Source organism: Mytilus galloprovincialis, chromosome 7, assembly GCF_965363235.1.
Source record: "Mytilus galloprovincialis chromosome 7, xbMytGall1.hap1.1, whole genome shotgun sequence".
In the NCBI taxonomy this organism is placed as follows: Eukaryota; Metazoa; Mollusca; class Bivalvia; order Mytilida; family Mytilidae; genus Mytilus; species Mytilus galloprovincialis.
In genome coordinates this window covers 29,258,962-29,272,906 of record NC_134844.1, presented here as the reverse complement: position 1 = coordinate 29,272,906, position 13,945 = coordinate 29,258,962, and the positions used below count along the sequence as shown (strand labels likewise).

Below are 13,945 nucleotides of genomic sequence, written 5' to 3'. Positions count from 1 at the left end.
GGAAATTTATAAAAATTACCATATAATTGATATTAATGTCAACACGAAGTGCGGACTACTGGGCCTGGTGATACCATGAGGACGAAACGTACACCAGCAGAGGCATCGACCCAGAGGTGTAAATAGTTATCAAAGGTACCAGGCTTATAATTTATTGCGCCAGACGCGCGTTTTGTCTACATAAGACCCATCAGTAAAGCTCAGATCAAAATAGTTATAAAGCCAAACAAGTACAAAGTTGAAGAGTTTTGAGGACCCAAAATTCCAAAAAGTTGTGCCAAACACGGCTTAGGTTATGTTTGTCTGTGGTAGAAAAATCCTTAGTATAACCAAACATCCATACTTTTGTAAACAGGAAATTTATAAAAAAAAATACCATATAATTGATATTCATGTCAACACCGATGTGCTGACTACTTGGCTGGTGATATCCTTGGGGACGAAACGTCTACCAGCAGTTGCATCCACCCAGTGGTGTAAATAATCATATTAAGGTGGCTCGTGGGTACAAAAATTTCAGCAAAAAAATGAACCTTTATTTTTTCATTACAAATTTTATTTTTTACACTATTAGTTATTACTTTATGATATGGTAAAAAAAAAAAACAACCCAAAAAATCGATTCGGTTTTGCCCAGGAGACTTTTAAAATGTTTATATCATTGAAAAAGCTCCAAATTATCTCCCTTTGGTGCAAAAATGCCATTTTTTGGCATTAAATTTGAAATATCTTTTTTAACTCATCGTTGACCTATATTTTTTATTATTGTTTTCATATAAGCTGTACATAAACTAAATAATTGTACAATTTAAGCGATTTCTGTAATTAGGTTATTTTTTTATTTCGATATTACCTCTATTTCTCCTATTAGTTCAATAGAAAAAAAGGACATTAACAAAAATGTATGCTTCTTCCGAAGGCAGATTGTGAGCTTAAATGAACGGTGACCCCATTGTTTTATTTCATTTTTCTTTTAAGTATATGATAAAGTTCATTTTAAAAAAAATATAGCGAAATCCTATATTAGAAAAAAAAATTGATTTATACCCAGGAGCCCCCTTAAGTGCTATTTTTATTTTTGTAGAGCACTGGACGGATTTCGCTGCTAGTGTACTGCTAGTGCATGTGGTATCATCAGCTCAGTAGTCAGTGACATGCTACTTAAATTAGATGATTGATAATTTATTACGAAAAACAAGGTTGCAACTATCCCAGGTATATCTAATTAAGATGAATAAAGCTATTATGTTAAGGCATTTTTTTATTATTATATTGCTCTTCATGGGCTTAGGAACGTCTAAAAATCGTTTGCTTTCAAAGTTTTGGTTTTGGGTATTCCTGATCAATATAAATTCAGAAGAGCACTTCAAACACATAACTTTTATAAAACGTACAAGCACATATCAATACTTTCAAGAATTGACGTGTGATTAAGTGATATTGTAATTTTATGTTGTTTTTTTTTTTTTTTTTCATTTAACAACATTCAGTTATCTCTAACATTTGTGTAATTTTTGGTCGGATATTTTATTTAAACTTTTTGTGACTATTTTTGATAAAAAAAATTATAAATTATACAAATGTTACATTAATGGTATTTTTCTAAGAAATTACAAATTTTAACATATTTCATTATGTGCAAATTACATATTAAGTGTGTTAGAGTTATTATTTTAGACCTCTTGCAGTGATAGTAATATTTAATTAGGTTTGAAGATTTCCAATATCCGGCTGTAACTACAATTATAAATTTTATAATTTGATAACAGGCTTAAACAGAACAAGCGACAAATCCATTTTTTATAATTTTTAAGATTTTTTTAAGCCCACAACTTTTACGGTGATATTAATTATCTGTTACGTTAACAAGCAATGGTAATTTGGTTTACAGATTTCAATTATCATGTATACTGCAAGTCCAAACTTGACGTTTTTAAAAGATCCAGAAGAATCTTCAGGATTTTTTCTTCTTTTTACAGGGATCTTATAATCAAAGCTCATCTTAAACAAGAAAAATGACAAGGCAGTTTTAAGATTTACTAACTTTGGTTTATGTGATTTTTACCCGTCTATGAATTATAAGGGTACATTTTGATAAATATTTCTGTGGTGAAGCAATATCTTCGTTTTTGTTGCAGTTTTAGGTGTTTACCCAGTGTTAAATCTTTAGCAACTATATCAGTGTCCTGATCTGTGAATTTAGCGAGTGCGTTCTACGCTATTCCCGATTGTTACATTTTAACCTAATGTGTATTCGCATGGCGGCTGATGCATGTAGTTCGAGAGACACTCACCTTGTCGACGCACCTGAGGTTGAAGTCATAAATTTTTGATCAGTGCTTGGAGCACAAAAAACATACTCGAAACATGAAATCCAGCATTTTGATTGGTTGATTTTGGAGTACGAGTAACAAAAACTGACTCGAAAGATTTATGACTTCAAGGCCAGGTCTCGTTCCTTTTAGAGTGTATGCACTTCCATCAGGATTTGTTTTACTTCTATTGGTATCTTAATTGATTTGTGAGATTTGAATTTTGATACCAAACTCATCAAAAGATACCTAAGGTAAAATTTTGTACGTCAGACGAGGCTTCGTTGTCAACATATTACACTCGAATACAAGAAGTAAAAATCCCAAATACAATACGGTGTTGAAGAGCATTGTGGACCAAAAAAACACAAAGATTTTGCCAAATACAACTCGGGTAATCTTTTCGTTGAATAGACAATTCTTACTATTTCAAACAATTTAAAGTTTTTATAAAACAGTTTATTATTTGTAAATAAGACTATATTAGTGATAAGTCATGTAAACATAGTAGCACTGATTTTTGAGCTGGTCATACCCTCGTTGAGGGAACCTCCCAACAGCAGTTGTATCATCCAGAAAGGCAATGGTAGTATACCGCGTTCAAAAGTCATAAATCGATTGTGTGAAAACAAACTAAAACCGATGGAAACTCATCAACTATAAGAGGAAGACAACGAAACCACAGAACACTGACATGTAACATAAAACAAACGAAAATGTTGTTGCAAAAAGCTCAGCAAAGATATCAGGATAATTATTTTGTGAACAAAACGACTAATCGGTGATAAACTATTGTCGCGTCTAGTTTTTTATACTTTTCTTTCGGAAAGTAGAATTCATATCGGTCTACTACTTTTTAGACCAAACATTTGTGAAGCTAAAACTTCAGCTAGTGTATCATAAAAAGTAAACAGTGAAAACGAAGTAAGTATCTACATATTTTTGTAATAATGATTTGTCTTATAGAATATCGTCTTAATATGGCAGGAGGCAGTAGTTTTGAAAATTAGAAAATCAACCGGATAGAAAATGATATTAAATTCTTACCTTTTAAACGGCTTGGCATTGAAAACTACAGAAAAACGAACGGCCTTCAATAAATCCTGAGGTGATTGTGATATATAAAATCAAAATGACTAAAAGTAATAAAATTTATCTCCGTTATTGGACAATAACGGGAAGTCCTTTATCATTCTGTGACGAAAGAGCCAATAAAGAGCTGAAGCTCATTGAGTCAGAGTTTTTAATATTTTCTAGATCAATAATGTTAGACAAGCCACAAATTTTATAAAGGGACAGATTTATGGTAAATTCTGACACAAAAAGCCGCTTTTTATTTGCTAGAGAATTTTTGCGGATTAGTGTGAATCGATTTATTGGGAGGTTTAATAGCTATTTCGTACGATTAAAATTTAAAGTTTAAAAGATATTTAACAGTTAGATCGGCATGACGCTAAAGAGGCAAATAAAAAGGAAATTTCATGAAAGTGAGATATTAATGGGAATTCATACGCCTCATTTGTTATCTATGTTCCTCTTGCACATTAAATCAAATATTTGCTTTGTAGAATAAGAAAATATATGGGGTTTAATGGTTACATAACTTAAATGTGTCATCTCGACATCACTGTGATAGGGTGAGAAATAAAGATTTGTAAAAAAATAGAAAAAAAGATTAGATTTCAAGTAGGTGGGTCAATCTGGTGACCATGAACGAATTTCATTTTTTTTTTTTTTGAAATTATTTTAACTAAAAAGCTCAAACATAATCCAATGTTATTACGTTAATTTTTAGATACATTAAATTTTGAAATAATGTTACTTGAGTTTGAAAGTAAGCAAGCAAACGATCTTCGATACATTATAATCATCTATAATGTTTTCAAACGAATTAAGGGTAGATGGATGTAGTAGAAAGAAGAAATCTATTCATTTTTTAATTTCTAAAAACTGTAATGTTCTTAAGTCTGGTCGCAAACCTTCTATAAATCGGTTTTAAGGATAAGAGTAAAGAAACCTACGAAGGAAATCAATAGGTTTTGCAGGTTTGAGTCTGGACTCCCGCCGTAAAGGGTAATTTTTGAGTCTGGACTCTCGCCGTAAAGGGGTATTTTTGAGTCTGGACTCCCGCCGTAAAGAGGTATTTTTGAATCTGGCTCTCGCCGTAAAGGGGTATTTTTGAGTCTGGACTCCCGCCGTAAAGGGGTATTTTTGGTAAGAAAAAATGTGGTTGCCTTTCGGCAAATCACTACGAACCACTCAAGAAATTGGTTCACACGTTTTCCAGCATGAAGAGAAAATCTCGATTGGATATGACTGTGAATGTAACCCAAACAACTACTTTCAAATAAACGGTCGTAATCATTTCGCATAGTAATTTGTAAGGACAAATATGATATCAGATTTAATCGAAGTGTGGAATTTTCATACTGTACTCATTATATGTATTCGTTATGATCAAAGAATTATTTAATCAAGTATTTGAAATCAACTTGAGAATATCTCAATATCTATCATCTTAAGAGAAAAAAGGGAACGAGAAACTTACGAAAAAATGATATATGATAAAAATCATGTGACGTAACATTTTAAAAGCTTTGCCAGTATTTTCCAAGTTTCTCTGTATCCATGGGTCCAAATGGTGTGTATAGAACAGGCATAGTAAAAGGGGTAACTAGGGCAATTTTGAAACTCCTTTCAGCTGACTAAAACAAGGGTAAATTGAAATTAAGATTTATTGACGATTTATTATTTATAGTAATAATGTACATAATTTACGCACTACCTTATCTTCAAATGCAAATACTCATGAAGATAGCCAAGTTAAAAAAAAACTTTTTTCTCTTATCCTTTATTTTTTAATTTTTTTTTAAAGATATGAGTACATTATCAAACTAAAAAAAAAGGCAACAAATATTTTGGTTTACAGCGTCGTTCTTTGGTCTCTGGACGATACTTGTCTTATTTTTAGACACGTGCGTATATAAATTAACTAGATAAACGCACATTGTCCATCAAAACGTTACACCTATATTTTCCTCTTATATACTAACTTCTTCAAATTTATTCTGTGAAGATTTATTCACTAGCGCAAGAGAATGTTTTAATAAAAGTTAAACTATGGTATATTTGACGCCACCTCTAAAGTAAATATGTCTTCTAAAGGATATAAACGATATGACCGTTTCCTATTAAAGCATAAATACCTATTAATACATACAAGAACCCTTTGTAATAAGAAATTGAATGTCATTCGATACGATTGATAGATCAATTACAAGTCTTTGAAAATTTTATTGATAAGTCAATTGAACTTTTGACACTTATAAGTATCTGTCCACAGACATCCAAAATTAATTATTGTTAGATGTACTACGAACTCTTATATCAAAGTTTCCCACACATAGAATTTAAAAATACAATTCATAGAAAAACTTGTGATGCACAAACGTATTAATTAATTTCGGACCATAATGATTGTTGGCCCAAAAGATCTAGTTACCTCTATTTAGCATAGGACAAATTCCTTTTCTGTACTTGAAATTAAAACAAAAATCTACGAGGAGCTAAATGCCGTTTCACGAAGAATTTTCTTTAAAAAAAATATACCAGGCTTATAATTTACAACGCCAGTTGCAAGTATTGCCAAAACACGACACGAGGTGCAAAGAGTTGTTAATACATGTTTTTAAATTTTAACGTTTACTCACCAGTAACCTCACTGAAAATGACGATATATATGAAATAAATGCCAGCACAGAATCACAGACTACTTGGCTGATGATACCCTTGATGACGATACGTCCAACAGTAGTGTCATAAACCTAATATGGTGTTAAAACCTTTTCAAAGATATCAGGCTTATACTTTAATTGCCAGGATCGCGTTTCAGCTACAAAAGCTTCTTGCGCTAGAGTAGAAACAATTTGAAATACAAAACAATAACAACGGTGATAAACGTCAAAAAAGAAAATACCAAAAACTTTGTCCTAAATCTGGATTAGAACATCGATGGCTGGGGGTAGAATGCACTTTTAAATACGTTAAGTGTTTTGAATAATGTTAGTGTTATCCACAGTTAGCTTACATGCTGTGTCAATGACATTTCATGCAAGAACAGGATATACTTATTATTGACTTACAGTACAGTACTTCGGTTATAATAATGGTTTCATATTTCTTCCCCCCCCCCCCCCCCCGATTGTCCCCCTTTTATTTTATTTCTGATTGTTCCACATTAAATATTTAAGTGATGACAATCCCTCATTATGTTATGGTGTTAAAACGTATGTGTTGAGTATGGTCGATTGATATTTTAGCTGCCACTCAGTATTCAAATGAGTACTAACTGCACCACTATTGACCGTCTTGTTTTGTACTCATATACACGAGTAATTAACTCATCATAGTCTACAAAAGACACATCAGCGACGCTGGAATCTCAAAAAGTTAAAAGTACCGAGGATGATATACGCTCAAAGGCCAATACATGCTAAACTCATGCGTGAATCGTGCACAAACCTGCAATATATGAATACTGCGTTAATCACATGATCTCCACATGCGGTTTTTGTGCGTATTTCACATGTGTGTATCGCATAGTTTTGTAAAAGCATGATTTACACATGAAGGCTATCCGTAAATCATGTGTGCATCGTGCGAATATTATGCGTTATAAATTTCAAGTATGCGTAAATATTCACATGAGCTTTCGCACGTATAACGTCATGCGTTTATCACACGTTTTCGCACTATTTTCATGCGTGGCACATATAGTAGAGTAGATCAGATTTCGCACTTAAGATTTTTTTTGTGAAAAGGGCTACTGGTTCCGATCTTAATCTTTTCCTTGGTATTGACGACTTTAAACTCGGATCTATGACATACGTGATGTTTTCATCTTTCAAATCATAAACTTCCTTTTCTCAGCAGTAACATACCCTGTGCTCCGTTGAATTGCGTTAACATATCTCAGTTAATACGTTACGTACGAGCATGTTTTTACTATACGGACTTCATTGACAGTGGTATGCTCCTTACACAAAAAAATCTCCGAGTGAAATATGCGGAAGAACGACTTACATTGACGATACATACAGTGTACGGTCATCTTTACAAATGGGTTATCTGATATTATGTGTCGTTGTCTAACATCAATTGGGCATGTTTTTACGGTTTTACTATCTTCGGATATCAGTATTTGATCTGTATTTTTACCTATCACCAATTGTAATATTTTGACTGAATGTGAATTCACATTGGCGGCTGATGCAAGCATAACAAGACACGTTACCTTGCAGACACGCTATTTCTAACACTTTAGTACAAGAGATTCCCTTCATTTTTTTTACAATTTTGTTTGTAGTTACCTCATCCAACATGTAATTTCAACGGCATTGAAAGTAAACGAGCTGAGATATAGTTGTATCTATTAAAATTTGATATATTTGATCTCTTTTCATATTTGCGGCGAATCTGCAAAATATTTTATAGCATAATACGTAGTGATTTCTAGTTGTACTGTCTTCCTTGATGCATTATATTAAGCACTTGTTATCACATGTAGTTTCAATTTGTGTGAAGTGGACATCTTTTTTTAAAGAAAAGTACAGAACCGAAAAAGTTACTTTTTCACCTGATTATGAGGAAACGACGCACAGTGCGAAGTATGAGTCTTAACTTGTTTGTTCCCAGAAAAGTAAACGCCTGTGGTCATTGAATTGTCTACTCATATTTGCATTTGTCATCTTTATAAAATAACTATTTACAAAACTGGACATTTTTTAAATACTAAGGCTTTTCAACCTCAGGAATAGATTACCTTATCTGTATTTCGCAAAACTTGTAGGACTATTTGGTCCTCAATGCTCTTTAACTTCGTACATTATTTTGTTTTATTCGAGCGTTACTGATTAGTTTTTTGTAGACGGAACGAAGGTCTGGCGCAAATACAAAATTTCAATTCCTGTATCTATGATGAGTGTATTTATCACGTCCTTCATATTTCGTCTTTATTTAATAATTTTCCATTATTTAACGAAAATTTTACGAATTGCACTGCAAGGGAGGTAATTCATAGTGGATATTTGTATTGCCTTATCGCAGTCGTATCGATCTTTCATGGCGAGGATTTTTTTTAATATTTTAAGAATATGAGGTGAAATAAAAACAATATATAAAGTATTAAACAAAACATACGCGTATGTATAGGTAGATAGATAGATTGTGATAGATAGATATTTTTATTTTAAAGTACAACTTGGTACATATCAATGAAATAAAATATATAACATTTAAACATCTGCAGCCAATAAACATGTATATTTATACCGATACAGTATGGTATTTGTTTTCTGTTTTGCTTTTTCCAATCATATTGTCATAATATTGTTGTAAAATGATGCCCTTTATGGGTTCTTGATTAGATTAATAAATTCTTATCTCTTATCTTATCTTATACAAAGCAGTATTTAGAGGCTGATGAAGTACTGTCATTTATGTACGAAATATTGTACGAAATATTATATGAATAATTTCAGAATCATACTAATGTCATTATATCTAAGGATTTATTCTTATTGGTTAGCTTCAGTTTATCATTTGTGTTTATTATTAAATGGGAAAATAAAGATCATTATTGGTTGATGATGTAAGAGTTGTAAATTGAAAAGTAGGAAGATAAGAGTTGTCTCTCTTTTTTCGTATCATGAGAAAAATAGAATTTGCAGTTAAAGATAAAAATAAAGTTTTTTATCACCTTGATTTGACTAAATTCTCACAGTTGTCAGTTGATCTACTAGAATATAGTAATCATTTATCACATTTACTGAGCCAGCAAAATCGTACATAAACACTATGGTAATTTTTGAAAAAGTATAATTAAAAATGTAAATGCATACATGTAAACTTCTGATATTTTTATCCCAATAGTTACATCACAATCATATGTAACAACCATCATCCAGCCATTAACAGACCAGACCCTTATATGTAAGTCTCTTGTAAGTTGAGACAGAGTCACATCGTACCGGTATGGGCCAATCAGCTCGGGATAGTGACCGTAAAACGTAAGTAGTGTCGATTTCTGTTTTACCTTTTGTTTAAGCGACTTACAATGGAACAGAATGTATGTATTGCTGAGAAATGGGGAATTGACAATTGGAAATCATCACGTGTTTCATATATTATAGTTTGAAGTCGTCCATGATTGTCAATATAAAAAATCAAGATATGAAGCACACTGGAATGATAGTTATGGAGTGCTACGAGGTCATCAACATATCTGGTTTTGAAATTAATGGACTTTACAAGCTACCTCTTTCTTTTGTCTCTAAGAAGGATTCATATGAATATTGTTTAACATGAGAAACAAAAGTGTTTATATAAGATAATAAAGATCAAATTCTGCTTCCCGCTGTCACTTGTCTACGACAATTTTCCCAGTACCTATGTTGCTTCATACTCATAGAAAAAAAACATCTTACAGTATATCTCATATTTTAATATTTGAAACAAAACTAAGGATTGTAAAAATTAAAGTACTAGTGTTTCTTAATGTTTCTTTACCTAATTCAAATTAGAACATGAAAATGAAAATACCAACAATGATATAAAACCAGTGGTTTTTAAAAGATATCACAGATATCAGGCTTATAATTTTAGTCACCAAACGCACGTTTTGTCTATAAAAGACACAATAGTGGCCCAGGAGTGAATTTCATTCTCGCTAAAAAAAAAACCCTCTATAAAACCAACATCAGGCAACAAATGTTTTGTATTTATGACTATTAATTTAAAATGAATACCTAGTTCTTTTGCATTTCCCTTCAATAATGTTTTCTTTTGCCTTTTCTGTATCTTTTTAGTTGATTACTTGCTTACGCCAACAGTAGTTTACCGGTGTTAAATTCTCAAAAGCCGATAAAGAAGACAAACCAAAGTCACAGGTCCATTTGTGTTGTTATTGAAGGGAAAATCCAGATATGATACATTCTTATTTCGGTAGTACTTGTTTTCTATACAAACTTCAAGGATACCTATTTATGAGATACAAACAGTGAGAGTAGTGTAGGTTATTGAGGGACAGGACATGATAAATATATCTTGAAATGTTTATTTATTTTGTCTTTGAGAAAGTGTTGTATGAAATCAGCTTCATATTTTACAAAAATACGTCGACCAGGTAGACAAGTACCCAATTGAATGTTGCCTTTCGAAATGCACCAATATGTTGTTGATCGAAATGTTTAGCATTTGGATAATACCATCATGGTAGTTTTTCGATTTTTTTTTAATCCGCGCAGTTGTTGTTTTCTTTACAAAGTAAGACTTTGAACTTATTACAGGCCCTCCAATTTGTTCTGAATGAATGAACAAATAACTGATGAGGACTGTGGCTATAATAACTTAACATTTTCTTTTTTCACTACGTCGTCAACAGTAGTATACCGGTGATCAAAAGTCATAAATCGATTGAGAGAAAACAAATCCAGGTTACCAACCAAAACCGAGGGAAACACAGCATTTTTTTCATGATCTTCCCTTTAACTGCTTGGCAAATACTTCCAAACTTCTCCTGGATATACATTTGGGAACCTTGTTATAAATTATAACCAGAATGTCTATGACTGAGGTTGCTAAAATTAGCGGTATCCGGACAGGGTAACAATGATCTGCAGATCAATATCTATCACTTATCACATTGTCAAACGAAACAGATTATCTGTTTTGGAGTTACTGTCCTCGAAGTGTATTTTTGGGATGCTTTACAGCTTTTAATCAATTATTATAGATAGAGAGAAACTTTTTTTTATAAAAATGAAATTGATCGGGAAAAACAAATACTCAGCAAAATATTATTTACTAATAAGTAAACTTTGTGTAAATCGTCAATTTGTGCTTGAAAGGAGATTGACATTGAAGAACATGTTTTACTAATTTTTGCAAAAGAATTGTTAGTTCCTTTTAGAAATTAACGAAGACAATCAAGATTGAGTTGAACACATCATGTTCCTATGTGTTAAGGGCATACGATACAGTTTTGATCCTGTATTTACAGTTTGATGAAAATTTCCATGTAGGCTATTTTTTGCCTGATTAAATCAAATATGTAATAGAAAATATACCTTCATGTGCTACTTTTTGAGTTAAATGAGGTCGAAATTTCGTATATTTACTCAAAATTCGGATTTGTGGCCGTATTTTTCCTCTCGAAAGAAAGACATAACTTTTTTGTTTTAAGAGATAAGCACAAATTGTTTTTTTTTTTAAATAGTTTGTAATTTCTGTATTTATAAGTATCATAAAAAATCATGCATTTTTATTCAGAAATAACTCATTGAAATTTAAAAAAAAATGCACTATTTACAGTTTTATAAAATTTGGTCCACATAATCTCCCTGCAAAATGAACCAAAATGTTGTTTTAAAAAATAGGGGTCCAATTTAAATCAGTTTGAATGATAAAAATCAGTCGAAAAATGCATCTTTTCCCGATATGTCATAGTTTGACGTCGCGAAAATAACATTTTACGTTAAGGGCATACGATACAGTTACAGGGAAGGTAATGACGTTGCTAACGTAAAATGTTATTTTCGCGACGTCAAACTCCGACATGTATCGGTAAAAGATGCATTTTTCGACTGATTTTTATCATTTAAACTGATTTAATTTGAAAACGAGTGCATGGACCCCTATTTTTTAAAACAGCAATTTGTTTCATTTTGCAAGGAGATTATGTGACCCAAATTTTATAAAACTGTAAATAGCGCAATTTTTTTAATTTTGATAAACATGCAGCAAAAAATGCCGTTTTGTTCCTCTATTCATGAACATTTGATAAATATAGAGTTATTTCGGAATAAAAATTGCATAATTTTTAATGATACTTATAAAATACAGAAATTACCGATTATTTAACAAAAACCATTTTGTGTTTATCTTTTAAAACAAAAAAGTTATGTCTTTCTTTCGAAAAAGAAAATACGGACACAAATCTGAATTTTGAGCAAATATACAAAACTTTCGACCTCATTTTACTCAAAAAGTAGCACATGAAGGTATATTTTTTATTACATATTTGATTTAATGAGGTAAAAAATAGCCTATATGCAAATTTTCATCAACTTGTAAATACAGGTTCAAACTGTATCGTATGCCCTTAACAACGTCATTACCTCCCCTGTAACTGTATCTTATGCCCTTACGTTTTTGATAAAAGTCGGAAAAACGAAGGAAAAAATTAATTGTCGTTGCTTTATAGAAGGGACATTTGTCCAATAAAGACTAAATCAAAGAAATAAATATGTAGATATGTTAACCGTTAGTTCTTAAATTATGTTGAAATATTCATATATTAATGCAGGATACAAATGAATAAAATACAGCCCGTAACAGAGAAGTGATCGAATTGATGTTTCTTTACCGTCAAAATTAGCTACGTTATCGACAAACTTAATTGAGTAGTGACCGAACTATTGGTACTTTAACGTTAAAAAGATTGACAATGCTGACAAACTTTCATGTGTCGATAATCAAGTTTAATATTGATAATATTGAAAATAATTCTAATAATATGAAACAAAATATGTCCATGCACCATTTCGATTGGGCGAAAAGTAGTCATTTCTTCAAAGTCAGAACAGAAAAAAAAAGATTTATGGAAGGACGTCTTGATAGTATTATTTCCTTTACAATTTCATCCAAAACTAAAAGAAATATACTGGTAAACAATTAAAAAGGTGTTTGATAGGAATGAAGTCCTTTATTTTTTCGGACTACAATGTGTACCGTATGTGTTATGGATTTGAATGCAATCAATAACTTTGAAATGTTTTCTCATATGTATACACAAAAGGGAGGACTTGTATTTGTACTTTTGTTAGAATATGTCTTCGTCCGTTTCACATGCCAAACTTTTTTCTAGTACAGTTTAAACGGGAAAATTTTGTTGAGATTTTTTTTTAATATGACAAAATAACGAGCAAAACTATTTCTTGCAATGGCACACACAGAGAATATTTTTTTTAGTAAAAATCAGTAAAAAAAATTTTCTCAAAAATATACCATGGCCAGGACCTAACAGTTTTTAGCAGTGTACAAATGAAAATCGTCCGGAAAACTGCGTTTGCTGTCATTTTGAGGGATCATGCAACATTTCACCTATTACCCATAAACAACATAGGTTCTCAATTACTAAAAAAAGTTCTAAAAGATAATTTCAAATCAGAGTAAACATATTAACTTCCTTATATCCAGTCGACTTTGTCTATAGGTTACACAAAGCTGGTTCTTAAAACGTTTGTATCAGGGAAAACATTTTTCTTTGACTTTTAAAACATGTAGGGGAAACGGATTTCCTAACGATTCACATATAATATTCCGTATTTCTGATTTTTTGTTCGATAACGTAAATTATACGACTTTTTTTATGACTACGTGAACTTGTGCCATTTATTTTTGCTGGTCTTTAGGAAGACAATTTACAATTGAGGGCCCTCATGGGGTTTTTGATTATGTGATTACTTGGCCGTTTTTTTAATGATTATTTGATTATTAAGCCAAATATTTCATGATTATTTGATTACCTAGGACTGTATTTTTAGTTTATGATTATTTGATTACTAAAGATAAGC

At 31.5% G+C, this 13,945-nt stretch overlaps 1 protein-coding gene across 1 annotated transcript in view; it reads right to left on the bottom strand.

The window, feature by feature from the left end:
- The window catches only part of LOC143082716 (ras association domain-containing protein 10-like), a 39,176-nt gene extending 35,668 nt beyond the window's left edge, over window positions 1-3,508 (bottom strand). Inside the window, exon 1 of the mRNA XM_076258541.1 lies at window positions 3,360-3,508. The gene's annotated coding sequence lies outside the window, so the exon portion shown is untranslated. The remainder of the gene's footprint in view (window positions 1-3,359) is intronic.
- Between the last annotated feature and the right edge of the window lie 10,437 nt (window positions 3,509-13,945).